Source organism: Nicotiana tabacum, chromosome 2, assembly GCF_000715075.1.
Source record: "Nicotiana tabacum cultivar K326 chromosome 2, ASM71507v2, whole genome shotgun sequence".
NCBI classification, from domain to species: Eukaryota; Viridiplantae; Streptophyta; class Magnoliopsida; order Solanales; family Solanaceae; genus Nicotiana; species Nicotiana tabacum.
The window spans coordinates 85,177,667-85,191,817 of NC_134081.1; the positions used below are offsets into that span (position 1 = coordinate 85,177,667).

General features: G+C 39.3%; 1 long non-coding RNA gene across 3 annotated transcripts; it reads right to left on the reverse strand.

Moving 5' to 3' along the window:
- Positions 1 to 4,759: 4,759 nt before the first annotated feature.
- On the reverse strand, positions 4,760 to 13,489 carry LOC107769687 (uncharacterized). 3 transcript variants are annotated; one of them, XR_001644463.2, is made up of 4 exons: positions 13,009 to 13,489; positions 10,669 to 12,911; positions 10,160 to 10,559; positions 4,760 to 4,981 (listed from the first exon to the last, which is right to left on the reverse strand). It is a non-coding gene; the product is annotated as an uncharacterized LOC107769687 (long non-coding RNA). The 3 variants fall into 3 exon arrangements; XR_012701549.1 differs by adding an exon at positions 6,039 to 6,106 and having other exon boundaries at positions 10,160 to 12,911; XR_001644462.2 differs by having other exon boundaries at positions 10,160 to 12,911.
- Between the last annotated feature and the right edge of the window lie 662 nt (positions 13,490 to 14,151).

The following is a 14,151-nucleotide window of genomic DNA, read 5'->3' on the forward strand; positions in this document are numbered from 1 at the left end:
ATCATCCTCTATCATCCCGGGGAGGCCAATGTGGTGGCCGAGGCCTTGAGTCACAAGTCGGAGAGTTTGGGTAGTTTAGCATATCTACCAGTAGCAGAGAGGCCTTTATCCTTGGATGTTCAGGCCTTGGCCAACCAATTTGTTAGATTGGATATTTCCGAGCCGAGCAGAGTTTTGGCTTGTGTGGTTTCTCGGTCTTCTCTTTATGATTGTATCAGAGAGCGTCAATATGATGACCCCCATCTTCTTGTCCTTCATGATACGGTTCAGCATGGTGATGCCAAGGAAGTCACTATTGTAGATGACAGTGTATTACGGATGTAAGACAGACTATGTGTGCATAATGTAGATGGTTTGCGTGAGTTGATTCTCCATGAGGCTCACAGTTCGCGGTACACCATTTATCCAGGTGCTGTGGAGATGTATCAGGAATTGAGACATCACTATTAGTGGAGGCGGATGAAGAAGGACATAGTGGAATATGTAGCTCGGTGCCTAAATTGTCAGCAGGTAAAGTATGAGCATCAGCGACCGGGTGGATTGCTTCAGAAGTTAGAGATTCCAGAGTGGAAATGGGAGCGGATCACTATGGATTTCGTCGTTGGGCTCCCACGGACTCAGAGGAAGTTTGATGCACTTTGGGTGATTCTGGATAGATTGACCAAGTCAGCTCATTTCATTCCGGTGGTTACTACTTACTCTTCGGAGTAGCTGGCTTAAGTTTACATTCGCGAGATTGTCAGGCTTCATGGCGTACCGGTATCTATCATCTCTGACCGGGGTACACAGTTTACATTACGGTTCTAGAGAGCCGTACAACATGATTTGGGTACTCGGGTGGAGTTGAGTACAACCTTTCACCCTCAGACGGACGGTCAGCCCGAGCGCACTATTCAGATATTGGAGGATATGCTTTGTGCGTGTGTGATGGATTTTGGGGGTGCTTGGGATCGATTCTTGCCATTAGTGGAGTTTGCTTCCAACAACATTTATCAGACGAGAATTCATATGGCCCCGTATGAGGCTTTTTATGGTAGACAGTGTCGGTTCGAGCCGGGCGAGGCTAGGCCATTGGGTACAGACTTGGTTCCGGATGCTTTGGAAAAGGTTAAATTAATTTAGGATCGACTTCGTACAGCCCAGTCCAGGCAGAAGAGTTATGCGGATCGGAGGGTTCGCAACATTGCATTCATGGTTGGGGGCGGGTTTTGCTCTGGGTTTCGCCCATGAAGGGTGTTATGAGGTTCGGAAAGAAGGGCAAGTTGAGCCCTAGGAATATCGGGCATTTTTAGATTCATGAGAGGGTTGGAGAGGTGGCTTACAGACTTGCATTGCCACCTAATCTCTCTGCAGTTCATCCAGTATTCCATATTTCCATGCTCCGGAAGTATCACGGTGATCCGTCCCATGTGTTAGACTTCAGCTTAGTCCAGTTGGACAAGGATCTATCTTATGTAGAGGAGCCGATGGCTATTTTGGACAGGCAGGTTCGAAAGTTGAGGTCAAAGAGCATCACTTCAGTGAAGGTTCAGTGGAAGGGTCATCCGGTTGAGGAGGCGACTTGGGATACCGCACATGATATGTGCAGCCGTTATCCTCATCTTTTCACCACTTCAGGTATGTCTCTATACTCGTTCGAGGACAAACATTTGTTTTAAGAGGGGGAGGATGTAACGACCCGGCCGATCGTTTTGAGAGTATTAGCCCCGAATTCCTATTTATTTCTCCCTCTATTTCATTTTTGGGTTTTGTGACGTGCCGGGGTGCTTGGTGTCGGATTCGGGAGAGTTTCATAGTGGAATGGGACACATAGTCCCTAAATTGGGAGTTTAAGTTGTAGGAATTGACCGTAGTTTGAACTGTGTGAAGGCGACTCCGGAATAGAGTTTCGACGGTTCCAATAGCTCCGTAGAGTGATTTTGGTCGTAAGAGTATGTCCGGATGTTGATTTGGAGGTTCGTAGGTCATTTTAGCATCAATTGGCGAAAGTTGGAAATTGAATAATTTTTGAAATGTTTGACCGGAAGTGAACTTTTTTTATATCGGGGTCGGATTCTGATTTCGAAAGTTGGAGTAGGTCTGTAATGTCAATTATGACTTGTGTGCAAAATTTGAGGTCAATCGGACTTGATTTGATAGATTTCGGCATCGGGTGTAAAAGTTTGAAGTTTTAAAGTTCATTAGGCTTGAATCGATACGCAATTCATATTTTTAGCGTTGTTTGATGTGATTTAGAGGCTCGACTAAGTTCGTATGATGTTTTAGGACTTGTTAGTATGTTTGGTTGAGGTTCCGGGGGCCTCGGGTTGATTTCGGATGGTTAATAGATCAAGTTGAAGTTTAAAGAATGGCTAAAGTGCACCAGTTATGGTGCAACGTCACCTGTGCAAGATTGAGCGCAGGTGCGGGCCCGTAAAAGTGTGAGGCCAAGTGCAGAAGCAGACCTAGAGAAGGTGGCATGTGTTCGTAGGTGCGACGTGAAGGCCGCAGAAGCGGAGTCTCTTCTGCGGAAGTATGAGCACAGAAACGGAAAGGTCAGGGAGGCCTGTTGATCGCAGATGCGGACGAGGTCCGATGGAATGCATGCGCAGAAGCGCTCCTTGGCCGCAGGAGCGGAAGCGCAGAGGTGCATTTGGGTCCACAGAAGCGGACGAGCCTGGACTAAGTTAGAACCACACCTGCGACGGAAACTCCGCAGGTGCGGAGCCGCAGATGTGGCTGTGGGTTCGCAGGTGCGACTTCACTGGGTAGACAAGGGCCAATTCCGAGGGTTTAATTTCATTCTCCATTTTTAAGATATCATTTATTCTTGACTTGTTTTTGATTAATTTCCACTAAGATATCATTTATTCTTCCTTTAATTAAGGATTTGGGTTGTGAAATTTGTGAAAAAGGTGGAAAAAAGTCCTTAGACCAAATTTTGAGGTTTTGATCGAGAATTTTTTATCGAATTTGAGTAATTTTGGTATGGGTGAACTTGATATCGAATGGGTATTCGTATTTTGTGACTTTTACCTGATGTGGGCCCGGGGTCGACCTTTTGGGGCGTATTTTTAATTCTTTGCTAAAGTAGAAGTTTTAATATTCAAATTAGTTTCTTGTAATTGTATTTATAGTATGTAATTACTTTTGGCTAGATTTGGACCGTTCGGAGTCGGAAAGCCGAGGGAAAGGCGTTCTTATCGATTGATTAAGCGAGATTTGAGGTAAGTGCTTTGTCTAACCTTGTGTGGGGGAAATCCCTTTAGGATTTGGCACTGTTGTAATAATTTGTCATATATGAGTGTCGTGTACGGGAGATGACGAGTGCGTACACGGGCTAAATGTGGAAATTTTGGTTCTTGCTGAGTAGTCTTCTTTTAAATTCCTTAACTGATTTTCCTTAGCATGTGTAGCTGTCATGTTTAGCCTAGTATCGCATGTCTACGTGTCTTAACTTTTACTTGAAATTTTGTGCAACATGTTTAGTTGAATTACTTGACTCCGTGATCTTGTATTCAGCCTTTAACCGTATGGTTCCTTGCTGTAAATTCGTTTGTCCATATGTTATGAGTTGTGTATTTATTTTTGGGACTATGAGGCGGTACCTCGGGAGATCCCCCATTGCATATTTACTTTGGGACTACGAGGCGGTACCTCAGGAGAACCCCCTGTTGCATATTTACTTTTGGGACTACAAGGTGGTATCTCGGAAGATCCCCCGTTACATATTTACTTTTGGGAGTACGGGGCAGTACCTCTGGAGATCCCCCTGTTGTGTATTTATATTTGGGACTACGAGGTGATACCTCGAGAGCGCCCCTGTTGTTTTCCTCTATTTGCTGTGTTGTTACCTTTCTGTAATTTCTCGTTGTTCATTTCTCAGTCACTTCATTGTAATATTATATTTTCTGCCTTATTACCTTTTATTCCAGTAGGGCCCTGTCCTGACCTCATCACTACACTACCGAGGTTAGGCTTGTCACTTACTTGGTACCGTTGTGGTGTACTCATTCTACACTTCTGCACATCTTTTTGTGTAGATCCAGGTTCCTCCTACCAGGCCAGATACCACTGAGCTGGACCGTACGTGGAGACTTCAAGGTATATCTATCAGCATCCGCAGACATCGGAGTCCCCCTATATCCTTACTATTTTGTTTTCCTTATTCTCTTTAAACTCTGATGTATAGATACATTTAGTATTTTCTCTTAGAAACGTGTGACTTATATCTACCGGGTTTTGGGAGTTATAATTATTTGAATCGCATGTTCTATTTATATTTCATGTGTTGAGATTTGAGTTCAGTTTTTCAGTTTTGTATTCCGCATAATTGATAGGCTTACCTAGTCTTAGAGATTAGGTGCCATCACGACATCCTACGGAGAGAAATTGGGGTCGTGACAACGACAAAGCAGAAATCAAACCAAATTTCGCAAGTTGTCAGACACTGTTGGCAAAAAGAATTACCTCAAATAGACGGAAAGGTCGAGTATATTGTATTAACATTGAATCACGCATAAAAAAAGATTAGAGCGTGTGTGTATATATATATATACGAACAACAAGGGAAGATATATATATATATATATATATATATGCAACTTTAATTTTCATATTAAGCAGCGTATTATCGAGGCAACTAAAGCTGTCACGACCCAAAATCTCACCCGTCGTGATGGCGCTTATCTTAATACTAGGCAAGCCGACAATCTCAATAAACCACATATCTTTTAAATTTGAAAAAACAATAATTAAATTCAACGTAAGAAATCTCACAAGTACAAATATAAATACTCACAAAACCCGGTGTCACTGAGTACATGAGCATCTAAATGATAAGAAAGTTTGACTGCTAAAAACACTGCCTGAAAATATAGAACAATAAAAAAACTAAAAGGAAAGAGAGTCAAGGTCTGCGGACGCCAAACAGCTACCTCGATAATCTCCAATAGATAAAACTCTGAAAACTAGCAACCGATGTGTCCAGAAGTACCTGGATCTGCACACGAGGTGCAGGGTGTAGTATGAGTACAACCAACTCAGTAAGTAACAATACTAAATAAAGAACTGAAAGTAGTGACGAACTTCACAGTTGAGTCCAATTATAGTAATTTCCAACATAATAAGGTAGGCATGCTTTCAAGTTCAACATTTAAGGCCAAAACAGTAATTTCATGTCAAGTTCAACTGAAACATAAGATAATATCTCTTAGAAATTTCCAAAACAGTGATATATGCCAGCTGAAGTGCAACAATAATGAAATCAAATGCATCCTCTCAGGAACACAGTCACTCAATTCCATTCACTCAGCACTCGCACTCAGTAGGTATATGCGCTTACTGGGGGTGTGTACAGACTCCGGAGGGGCTCCTATAGCCCAAGCTCTATAATTCGTATGGACAACTCACATGCTGCACGAACAACTCATGTGCTATAGTATCGATATCTGGATCTGCACGAACAACTCACATGCTATAGTGTAATATATGGATCCGCACGGACAACTCACGTGCTGCACGGACAACTCACGTGCTATAATATAATATATGAATCCGCACGGACAACTCACGTGCTGCACGCACAACTCACGTGCTATAATATAATATCTCATAATCAGGTCATCAGTCTCACTCAGTCATAAATCTCTCCAGTCTCTCGGGCTCTTAATAATCATGAAATCAGTTCAAACAACAATGATATGATGCATCAATAATGAACAATAGAGACTAAGATAAAATAAATAAGTAAACTATGACTGAGTACAAAACAACAATTAAGTAGATAGTTCAACATGTACACGACCTCTGTGGGTCCCTACAGTGCCAACACATAATCTAGACATGATTTGTGGTTCAATTTCTCTACTACATGGAAAATGTACAGATAACAACAGATTATTCAACTACACAGTTCCATAGAATTTGACCAAGTCACAATTCCTATGGTGCACGCCCACATGCCCGTCACCTAGCATGTGCGTCACCTCAAAACCGATCACATAACACATAATCCGGAGTTTCATACCCTCAGGACCAAATTTAGAACTGTTACTTACCTCAAACCGTGTAATTCTTTATTCTGCTATGCCTTTGCCTCGTGAATTGGCCCCCAAATGGCTTGAATCTAGCCACAAATAATTTGATTCAGTCAATAAAATTTATTGGAATTAATTCCATAAGAAAATACTAATTCTCCAACAAAATCCGAAATTTAGCTCAAAAATCGCCCGTGGGCTCCACGTCTCTAAACCCGACAAAAAATATGAAACCCGAAAGCCCATTCAACCACGAGTCTAACCATACCAATTTTACCAAAATCCGACCTCAACTCGGCCTCCAAATCTTCAAATCATATTTTCAAATTCCTAAGTTCAAATTCCCGATTTACACCTCAAAAACATGTAATCTAGTCAGATTATTCGATGATAATTCAATATTATGGAGTAGAAATGATCATAAGTGACTTACCTCAAGATTTTCCATGATTTCTCGCTCAAAAATCGCCTCACCCGCTATTGAAAATGTCAAAAAAGACAAAATCTCTCGGACCCTTCTGTTTTGTACACTGCCCAGTGCTTTTGCACCTGCAACCATATTTCTGCATCTGCGGTCCCGCTTCAGCAATGAAAACACCGCATCTGCGGAAGTCACTTAGCCCAACTGCCTCCTCTTCTGCGAGCCTTGGACCGCATCTGTGCCTTCACAGGTGCGGAAAATTCCATCGCACCTGCGCGCCTGCCCGCACCTGCGCCCTTCTTCCCGCTTCTGTTCAAGCGTTTCTACGCCCACAAGTCTGCATCTGCGGCCCCTGCCCAAATCCACCGCTTCTGCGGCTCCCTCCCCGTTTCTGCGGGCTCGCACCTGCGGTTCCCACTCCGCAGGTGCGATTACACCAGCAGCAGCAGCAGCAGCAAAACTTCATCTGCTTCTTTAACTTACTTCCAAGTCCGTTAACCACCCGAATTCAACTCGAGGCCCCAATAAAAACTTAGCCGGACCCTCAAATTACCTCAAACAACATCAAAACACGAATTCCACACGGATTCAAGCCTAATGAACTTTGAAACTTCCAATTTCTACAAACGACGCCGGAACATATCAAATCATGTCCGATTGACCTCAAATTTTGCATACAAGTCATAAATGATATAACGGACCTGTTCAAATTTTCAAAATCGAATTCCGACCCCGATATCAAAAACTCATCCCCCCGGTCAAACTTCCCAAAAATTCGACTTCCACCATTTCAAGCCTAATTCCGCTACGGATCTTCAAATAATTTTTCGGACATGCTCCTAAGTTCAAAATTACCATACAGAGCTATTGGAATAATCATAATTCAAATCCAAGGTCGCTTACACATAAATCAACATCCGGTCAACCTTTCCAACTTAAGTTTACAATTATGAGACTAAATGTCTCATTTCACTCCGAAATCCTTCTGGACCCGAACCGACTAATCCGGTAAGTTATAAAATAACTGTAAAGCATAACTTGAGCAGTAAATGGGGCAACGAGGTTATAATACTCAAAACGACCGGCCGAGTCATTACATTCTCCCCCTCTTAAATAAATGTTCGTCCCCGAACGAGTTTAGAATCATAACTGGAGTCTCAAATAGGTGCGGATATTTGCTCTGCATCTCCTGTTCAATCTCTCAAGTAGATTCTTCGACTGGCTGGCCTCTCCACCGTACCTTCACTGATGCTATGTTCTTTGACCTCAGCTTTCGAACCTGTCGGTCTAAAATAGTCACCGACTCCACATCATAAGTCAAATCACCATCCAGCTGCACTGCACTGAAATCCAATATATGAGACGGATCCCCGACATACTTTCAGAGCATGGATACATGGAACACTGGATGAACACCTGATAGACTAGGTGGAAAAGCAAGTTCATAAGCCACCTCTCCAATCTTCTTAAGTACCTCAAAAGGCCCAATATACCGAGGGCTCAAGTTGCCCTTCTTCCCGAACCTCAACACACCCTTTATGGGCGAAATCTTGAGCAGAACCTTCTCCCTAACCATGTAAGTAACATCACGGAACTTCCGGTTGACATAACTCTTCTGTCTAGATTGCGTCGTGCGAAGCCGCTCCTGAATCAGTTTAACCTTCTCCAAAGCATCATGAACCAAATCAGTACCCAATAGCCTAGTCTTACCCGGCTCAAACCAACCCACCGGAGAACGACACTGTCTCCTATATAAAGCCTCATACAGATCCATCTGAATGCTCAATTGGTAGCTGTTATTGTAAGAAAACTCTGCCAGTGGCAGAAATTGATCCCAAGAACCTCCAAAATCTATAACACAAGTGCGTAGCATATCTTCCAATATCTGAATAGTGCGCTTGGACTGTCCGTCCGTCTGAGGGTGAAATGTTATACTCAGTTGAACCTGTGTGCCCAATTCTCGCTGCGCTGCTCTCCAAAACTGTAATGTAAACTGTGTGACCCGGTCCGAAATGATGGACACGGGCACCCCGTGTAGGCGAACAATCTCGCGGATATAAATCTTAGCCAATCACTCCAAAGAATAAGTAGTACTAACTGGAATGAAATGCGCATACTTGGTCAAACGATCTACAATCACCCAAACAATATCAAACTTTCTCAAAATTCATGGGAGCCCAACTACGAAGTCCATGGTAATATGCTCCCACTTCCACTCTGGAATTTCAAGTCTCTGAAGCAATCCTCCCGGTGTCTGAAGCTCGCTCTTTAATACGCTCCCACTTCCACCACATTGGTCTTTCCAGGATGATAAAGAATGGTGATATCATAATCCTTAAGCAACTCCAACCACCTCTGCTGCCACAAATTAAGATCCTTCTGTTTAAATAGATGCTGCAGAATCCGGTAATTGGTATAAACCTCACAATGGACACCGTACAAATAATGCCGCCAAATCTTCAAGGCATGAACAATAGCTGCTAATTCAAGGTCATGGACCGGATAATTCTTCTCATGTAACTCAAGCCTTGGACCGCATCTGCACCTCGGTACGGAAAATTCCATCGTACCTGCGCGCCTGCCCGCACCTGCACCCTTCTTCCCGTTTCTGCACAAGCGCTTCTGCGCCCACAACTCCCATATGCGGCTTCTACCCAAATCCTTCATGGTCGCTTCTGCGGCTCCCTCCCCGCTTCTGCGGGCTCGCATCTGCGATTCCCACTCTGCAAGTGCGATTACACCAGCAACAGCAAAACTTCAGCTGCTTCTTCAACCTACTTCCAAGTCCGTTAACCACCCGAATTCAACCCGAGGCCCCCAGGACCTCAACCAAACATACCAACAAGTCTTATAACCCAATACGAACTTAGTCGGATCCTCAAATTATCTCAAACAACATCAAAACACGAATTCCACACGGATTCAAGCCTAATGAACTTTGAAACTTTTAATTTCTACAAACGACGCCGGAACCTATCAAATTATGTCCGATTGACCTCAAATTTTGCACACAAGTCATAAATGACATAACAGACCTATTCAAATTTCCAGAATCGAATTCCGACCCCGATATCAAAAAGTCAATCCCTGGTCAAACTTTCCAAAAATTTAACTTTCGCCATTTCAAGCCTAATTCCACTACGGACCTTCAAATAGTTTTTCGGACACGCTCCTAAGTGCAAAATCACCATACGGAGCTATTGGAATCATCAGAATTCAAGTCCTAGGTCGTTTACATATAAGTCAACATCCGGTCAACTTTTTCAAGTTAAGTTTTTAATTATGAGACTAAGTGTCTCATTTCACTCCGAAATACTTCCAGACCCGAACCAACTAACCCGGTAAGTTATAAAATAATTGTAAAATATAACTTGAACAGTAAATGGGTGAATGAGGTTATAATACTCAAAACGACCGGTCGGGTCGTTACAAAAGCAGTGAAGGATCATTAGTATCAGTAACATACGAATGAAACAGTGGTGATGGTACCTGTCTAGCATAAAAGAGCCAATTTCTCAATTACTTCTGCGAAGGAATATTGAAAGAAATTATACATAATAGAGTAAAATGAGAAATTCGCCATAATACTACCACCTACATAGCAAAAATTTTGTAACAATTGACAAATTAATTATCTAAAGAGCAAATACTGTGGAAGGATTAACAAAATTAAAAACCTAACCAATCAAAAATTAGAATTGATCAACAAAAAAATGCTTACATGCCGTTCAAGAGTTGGAAGCGTCATCACATAAACAGATTGAAGTTTGCAGAGACCCACTCTTGTCCTGTATGGAAAATCTCCCATTTTTACTGTAAATTGACATAATGTTGAGGGAACCTGGTACAATGTTTTTGTTTTTGTTGGGGATATGAAATATGGATGAAAAATTAGAGGTGAGGGAACATGGTCATAAGAATGTTATAGTGTGAGTCATGACTAATAGTAGATTAAAAGGACATAAAATTGAAGGCAATCATAAAAAGCTTCTACTGAAAATGGAGAAGACATAATTCTTCTACACAGAAGTGAAATGGCTCTGAGATGGAGAAAATTAGTAAGAAGCGTTGCAATTAAAACTTCCGGTGGGGGGCAAGTCTCCATTTCTGCAAAATTGAAACTACATACAAAGAAGAATAGCAATACTTTTATTTAAGCAATCATATCATTGTTAATAATTTCAGAAAATGAAGAAGAACTATATTGCAAGACAGAATAAGGAGACATACCCATACTTCAGTTTGTTTAGAATTGATGCACTTTCCATGGTGGATATTGGAGGGAGAAGAAATACGGTGAAAGACCTGACCAAAGCCTATACTAAATGTAATTTATTTGGGTTCGACTCCAGAAGCATAACGGTTAGTCTTACGTTATTAATGTGACCTTTCAGAAGCAACACTATGTCTTTTTTTTTTTTTAACCGGTTTATTTGTTCTATAGTAGAATGAAGAAGAAAATGTAGGAAAAAGGAAAAATTAGATAAATACTAATGCTCAACATAGGAAGTGTCACATCACCTTTTTCATTTCCAGTTTTAGATTTTAGATTTATATTCATATATAGATGCAAGGGGCGGCTCAAACGCGAAGCAATTAAAAAGGTCGCTTTAGGCACCCAAATTTGAGGGGTCCCATTTTTAGAAATCGTAGGCGTATCACTATTTAGAAGAAAATATTGAGAACAATTTGAAATAAACGCATAATATATATATAAAGAAATAATTTAATGTAAATAATGATAATAAAACCACAAAGTCTCTTGAACAATCTTTTAGAGTTGATTAGTTCTTATACATAGTAGATCAAGCCATTTTTTCACTTCAATATAGATCTGAACAATTTGAAGCGTATGGAAGTATTTTTGGTTTTCTATTTCGTGGTAAAAAGAAAAGAATCAAGTTAAAGATAATACTCTAATTGATATATATTCAATCAGATAAAAAAACTTGATTCCTTTTCAAATGCTTATATTTATTATAGAATAATGTTAACAGTTCCTATAATAATTGCCTCACCGAAAGGAATTTTTTCAAAACTATAATTAATAAAATCTTGCCTAAAATCAACAATGTCTTAAGAAAGATTAGCTATATTATCACTTGAGAGAGAATTATTAGAAGAAATCAATTATAAAAAAAATTATTAACAATTTTGCATCTCAAAAAGCAAAAAAAATAGACTTCAAATAAAAATTGAAATTTTTTGTTTAAGCTTAAGGCCTCCAATTAAACTTTGGCTTTAGGCCACAAATCTTGTTAAGCTGCCCTTGTATAGATGCTAATCTACCTAAACGCAAAAGAGTTAAGCGTAACAAATATAATAATACTAATCTTACACAAAAAAAAGTAGAGCAAGAAAAGTATAGTAGCGGTAATATAGCAACCATCTATATTTAATAATGCTAATCTACCTAAACGCAAAAGAATTAAGCATAACAAATATAATAATATTAATCTTCCAATAATCTATATATAATCGACATTTAAAGACAATGTTGTCGAACTTTGGTAGGAGGAAAAAATACTCCATACAAGGTAGGCACTTAGTAAAAATAAATAATAATTTAATAGGTAAATAATTATAGTATTTCAGAATAGTAATAGATTTAATTATGATTTTTGGGGGAAAATAGTTACAGAGCTCATTAACTATTCATTAGGGATAAAATTATAGTATTCTAGAATATTTAAAGACGTTGTTCTTAAACTTTACTCGGAAAGAAATTATCAGTAATAAAGCATTCTTTGAATTCGTACGACAGCGCCTACAAACCTTACTTCATATCAACGGCACAGTTAGTATCAATCGGGAAAAAATCATAGTAGTGAAATTTTTTTGTATTTTTGAAAGTGTTTTAGAATCTTTACATCCTTATTTATTGATTAGTGTAAATAAATTATACTATCCAATAATATTGACAATATAAGTTCTTATTTGGAAGGAAAACATAACAGAATAATAATGGTAAACTAAATTAAATACATACAACATCTAAAAGTGGAAGCTAAATTTTTCTTATGGGAAAAAACTTTTATGGAAAAGAAATCAGTTTATTTACACACAACATCTTCAAAAAGTGGAGAGAGTCCACAATATTAACAAAAATTTCAAGTTTCGGTCTCATTGACAATTGGACAGTCTGAGGAATCTATTATTTGGGTGATTTTCATTAAGGATAGGTAAATTATCTCGTAACAATTTTCTCAGAATAGTAACAAAATATTCTTTTACTCCATATCAGCGACAAGGTTCGTATCAATTGTGAAAAAATCATATTAATGCGAAATTTTTGGATTTTTAAAAGTGTTTTAAAATCTTTACATACTTAGTTATTGATTAGGGGAAAAATTATACTATCCAAGAATATTGACATTGTAAGTTCTTATTTGGAGGGAAAACATAAAAACAAATAAGGTTTGGACTGTACCTCAATATTTTGATTGTGTTTTGGTATTCTTGTTTGTCCACACCTATACAATTAGATTAGGGTTCATAGAAGTTAGTGAGACTCAAATATGTAAGAATAGGCGTAAATGATAAATACTAAACTTTAAATGAATTACAGACCGACAATTAAGGAGCGAATATTATTTTTCCTTGAAACGGTAGGAAGGGGACGGTGTTCTTCGGATGTCTTCGTTGGCGTCGAAGGAAACAGAATTTGTGAAATAATAGATAGAATATTTTTTATTTTTTCGTTTCCTCCAAATAAGAAATAGACAAAGAAGGGAGATGCAGTTGAGTTTATAATAATTAATTCACAAAGTAATAGGTCTGGGGGGGATTTTGAATAGGGAAAAGGGGATTGAAAGATTAAAGAAAGTTTGTTTGATGGATAGAAGCGGCGCCGGATAGAAGCGGCGCCGGAAGAAGGGAAATCGGAAACGTGGTTGAACATGAGGTTTGTTTGTTTGATGAAAAGAAGTGGAAGAAGCGGTGTGGGGAGAATCAGTTGGGTATGTGAATCATTTTGTTTCTGTAATTTCAGTTTGAAATTGCAAAAAAAAAAACCTGAAGCATAGAAAATAGAATTGCTGTTAATGGAGAGTGTCACCTCACCGGGCCTAAGTCCCTCCAATTATATATATATATATATATATATATATATATATATATATATATATATATATATATATATATATATATATATATATATATATATATATATAGCCTTTCATAGCTTTTGGTCCATGAAATATGTATATATTAGTCTTTAATAAGCATGAAAGAACATAACGAGTATTGACTGATTTTCGGGTGCTATGTTCCAAGAAATAGCATCAGAATATAAGATTCAGTGACATCTGAGCCTGATTTCCGTGAATCGCCACCTATTTAATTAGTAAGCACAAGTATCCAAGGTCTGGCTATGCACTCTTTTTCTCTAATAACCTCCCCTCCCGTGGCAAAAACAAGATTTCACTAATGGGATGCAAAATATAAATTAAAGTAGCAAACATACAAGAAGCCAAGGTAATTTAACATATACTATATAAACATAAGAAAATAATTTTAACCTTATATATATATTGTATAGGGTAAAATATGCTATGCTACTTGGCCGCCCAAAAGAGGAACACGTGGAACTTAAAACGGGGATAGCCAAAATCGAAGGCAACAGTCCCGTCTGTCACTGGAAAGAATAACGCTCATAAGTATGCAATAAATACTTTTCGCCCGATAGCATTTAATGGAGAATATTCCACAGCA